Source organism: Bidens hawaiensis, unplaced genomic scaffold (genome assembly GCF_021521415.1).
Source record: "Bidens hawaiensis isolate Kalapana, Puna unplaced genomic scaffold, B.hawaiensis_p1.1 tig00027535_1, whole genome shotgun sequence".
Lineage (NCBI taxonomy): Eukaryota > Viridiplantae > Streptophyta > Magnoliopsida > Asterales > Asteraceae > Bidens > Bidens hawaiensis.
The window spans coordinates 74,848-79,038 of record NW_027494456.1 but is presented as its reverse complement, the minus strand read 5'-3'; the positions used below and the strand labels follow the sequence as shown (position 1 = coordinate 79,038).

At 42.9% G+C, this 4,191-nt stretch overlaps 1 non-coding gene across 1 annotated transcript; it reads right to left on the bottom strand.

Annotated features, from left to right (window-relative positions):
- Nucleotides 1-1,960: 1,960 nt before the first annotated feature.
- Nucleotides 1,961-2,067, bottom strand: LOC143575547 (small nucleolar RNA R71). The gene has a single exon (XR_013142779.1). It is a non-coding gene; the product is annotated as a small nucleolar RNA R71 (small nucleolar RNA).
- Nucleotides 2,068-4,191: the final 2,124 nt, after the last annotated feature.

Here is a 4,191-nt window from a genome sequence, read left to right as displayed (position 1 = left end):
ACTTAAAGGGCCCTTTTGATCAAATTTTAAAGAACCAAGTTAAAGCCCGACCCAAGCCCGCTAGAGGAAAGCCTTAATTGTATTATATATATTATAACATTAAAAAAAAACCACCCCCTAATATTGAATAATAGTAGTGGGTACGGCAGCAACAAGAGATCAAAATAAAAGAAAAAATAATACCCTAGCACCTCTAAAGGAGTCCGATTGGAATTGTTGGTTGCAAAGAGGAAATCAAGAAACAAAATATATATTATTTGGTGTTGGTCAAAAAAGTTGGCATGGAGCAGGTGATCACAAATTAATTGAAACAAGCAGGCAAGTTGCTTAACAAATTTACTTGTTTTGTTTTGTGATGAAACGTAATACTTATTATATTTTTATTTTGGTCATGAGCATGAGTAGCTAAACTATTTGCACTACCTAGGTAGAGATGAATATTGATTTTGTTTGACGGTTTATATGGTTTTTATTAATTACACGACGTATTACTTTTGAAAAGCTTTATCTATTTTGATCTTGGATGTGTAAGTTATTGTTTATAATTTTTGCAGGTGATTCTCCTTATTTCCTTGATTGATTGATTTTGTATCGTCTGGTTAGGGTTATTCGGTTAGGTCATAGACTAGGTTTTTTTGATCTACTTGTGGTTAGCGCGACCATAGGAATTTTGAGTGTTATTAATTATTAAAATTCAATTGGTTCACCTTTCTTGCGACCGAGAGGTAACAGAGAGTCGGTTTGTCTCGTGTCTTTATTCGGTTAGGTTAGAATTGCGTGAGAGCGAGTTTTGGTCTTATCTTGTTTAGTTTTGCGTGCAAACATGTGTCTTAGATTGGTTAGATATTGTTACCGCATTATCCCTAGAATTGTTAGTACCAATTTTTAGCGGGTTTTGTGTCGTTGAGTCCGAGAGGAGATGCGTCATTAGGGTACCATAGTAATCTTTATCCCGGTGCATTTGTTCAATCTTCTTAGATTTGTGAGGGTTAGTTGGTGAGACCGAGAGGTAATCTAGTGAACGTTAATGAACCTTAGTTGATTATTTTAAGATCCCGGTGTCATGTAATTAGTTAATTCTATTAGCCGTTGAACTGTCAATAAGACTTTTGCCTAGGTAGTCGTTTCTCCGTATTTATTAAAACTCCGTTAAGTTTTTTTAAGTTTTCCGGTTAGTTTTGTTAAATTAAGTAAGTTGGTTAAATTAATTTAAATAAAATAAAAAATAATAAAATCAATTATAAATATTTCAGGGTAGGACATATATATATATATTTTCGCACATCAAGTTTTTGGCGTCGTTGTCGGGGACACGGTTTGAGGCGATTAGAGAATGACCCGAGTTTGGGCACTTACCTATTTTCTTTTTACTTGCTTATCTGTTTTTAGTTTAATTTTAGCCTAGTTAATTTTAGTTTTTCTTTTTAGTCGTATGCGTCATACCCGCTCACAAGGCCCGCCGAAGCTTGAAGATACCGAGAAAGTCCAGCCCGAGAGAGAGTGTTCTGTTTCATCGAGAGGTTCTTCTTCTTCTTCTTCTTCCGTTTCTTCCTCTTCTTCTAGGGATAGGAACATGGGTGACCAACCACCTAAGAGAGTAGTAGCTGACTACGGTAGGCCGACTCCAAATCCTCACTCTAGCATCACTTTACCGAACGGTGCCACCGCTGGCAACTGGTCCATTCCTGCCCACAGGATGCAACTCATCAAAACCGCATTCCAATTTGAAGGGCTAGAGAGCGAAGACCCTTCAAACCACATCGACCTGTTTGTTCAAATCTGCGAAACTTTCAATATCGGCAACATGAACGATGAAGCCATCTATCTTCGTCTTTTTCCCTTCTCACTCGCCGGCAAAGCCTACAGATGGCTAAAGTCACTACCTGCTGGATCCATCACCACTTGGGCAGGCCTTCAAGAGAAATTCATGACCAAATTCTTTCCGCCACCTAAATCCGCTCGACTCCGTGAGGAGATTTGTTCCTTCCGCATGAGATCCGACGAGTCTTTCGGGGAAGTTTGGGAAAGATTCAAGGACCTCCTTCTTATTTGTCCTCATCATGGTTTAGATAAGTGGATCTCATCGAGAAATTCTTCAATGGAGCCACACAGAACGTGAGAGAGATGTTGAACCAAACTGCTAACGGGAACCTCCTTAAGAACAAAGATCCCGATGAGCGCGTCGTCCTTTTTGATGATCTTGCAGCGAGCTACGAATGCAAAAATTCTTCCACGTCACCGAGAGGAGTATTTCAGGTCGATTCGAACAGTAGCATGCAGGCGCAGATTGATGCGTTGAACAAACTCGTTAGAGATCTTACCGTTAAGAGCGTCGCGAAGTGTGAGGTTTTCCGTGGGGTTACGACACCATTGTCTGTCCTGTTAACCCGGATAGCAATAAGGAGGAGGTTGAATTCGTCAACAAACCCTTGAGATATCAAAACCCCGCCTTCGGCGGGAACACTAGCTGGAGAAATCAGAATAACTATCGAGGGGGACAAGCCAGTGGCTACCAAGCCCAATACGAAAACCAAATCTATTCGGTCTGGGGAGTTCAGGTCAGGAGAGTTCGGAACAAGTGGGGAGAGAGGAAAAGAAAGCCTTACTGGAGGAGATGATGGTTGAGCTGCTGAAGCGAGATGAGAGGAACCGAGTGACAAATGAGGCGAAATTCGCGGAACACGATGCTATGTTGAATAACCAAGCCACGTCTCTAGCTAATCTTGAGCGTCACGTCTGAGAGATTGCCAACCACTTATCTGAGAGAGCACCAGATTCACTACCAATTAATACTGAGAAAAATCTAAGAGAGTTTGCCAAAGCAGTGACTACTAGGAGCGGCGATAGAAGAGAAAGAGAGACTGATCCTTCAAGAGTGGTCACAACTGAAGTCGATGAAGAGGAGCAAGTGGACGAGGAGATCCAGATTGAGCCTCCTCCGGCCGAGGCACACCAGCATACTATTCCAGCGAGTACGAAGCGGGCTGATAAACCTGCATCATCATCAAACTCACCTTTGAGAGTCTACAAACCCGAATTGCCTTATCCTGGGAGACTCCGATCGGATAGAGACGAGGAGCCAAATTCCAAGTTCCTTGAACTTCTCAATCAGCTTCACCTGAACATTCCTTTCCTTGAGTTGCTTACTCAGATGCCCAAATATGCCAAATTCCTCAAGGACATTCTTTCCAATAAGGAGAAGCTTGCTGAGGTCTCGTCTATTCCGTTAAGTGCTGGGTGCTCTACAGTGTTGCAGAGCAAGTTTCCTGAAAAGATGGCCGATCCTGGGAGTTTTACAATTCCTTGCATCTTGTGCGATGATACGGTTCGACATGCTTTGGCCGATCTTGGGACCAGCATCAATCTCATGTCGTATTCTGTGTTCAGTAAGTTGGGTCTTGGCGAACCGAGGCCAACCCGAAAGAGTATCCAACTTGCTGATCATTCTGTGAAATACCCGCGGGGAGTGGGCGAGAACATGCTTGTTCGTATCGACAAGTTCATCTTCTCGGTGGACTTTGTCATTCTGTATATGAATGAGGATGATAGTGTCCCGCTCATTTTTGGCCGACCATTCTTTGCCACTGCACAGGCATTGATCGACGTCCGTGAAGGAAAATTGATTCTGAAAGTTGGGGATGATAACGTCATCTTTGACGTAAGACAGTCACTTAAGCACCCCAAGTCGGCGGACGACTCCCTGTATTTCGTTGACACCATCGTATCGCATGTGCGATAGTTTTTCACTGACATCTGTGGAGGACTTTCCTTAGACCCACAGATTCTCGATAGAGAGATTTCAGAGGCCGAGATGGTTGCCATGACCGCTCAACCATTGATGGATGACACTGTTTCACCACCCCTAGATTCAGAGTCAGTTGTTGAGATCGTGCGAGACGATCCGAGAGACCGGCCTTCTATTGGTAGCCCTCCTCCTTCCTTAGAACTTAAGGATCTACCCGATCATTTGAAGTATGCATGTCTGGACGAAGAGAGGAAGCTACCCGTCATCATCGTGTCTGCTTTGATGGAGGTCTAGAAACTGAAGTTGTTGAAGGTGCTGAAAGCGCACAAGGAGGCGATAGCATGGAAGATTATCGACATCAAAGGGATTAATCCCTCGTTCTGCACTCATAAGATCCTCATGGAGGATAATTTCAAATCAGTCATTCAGCCTCAACGGAGGCTTAA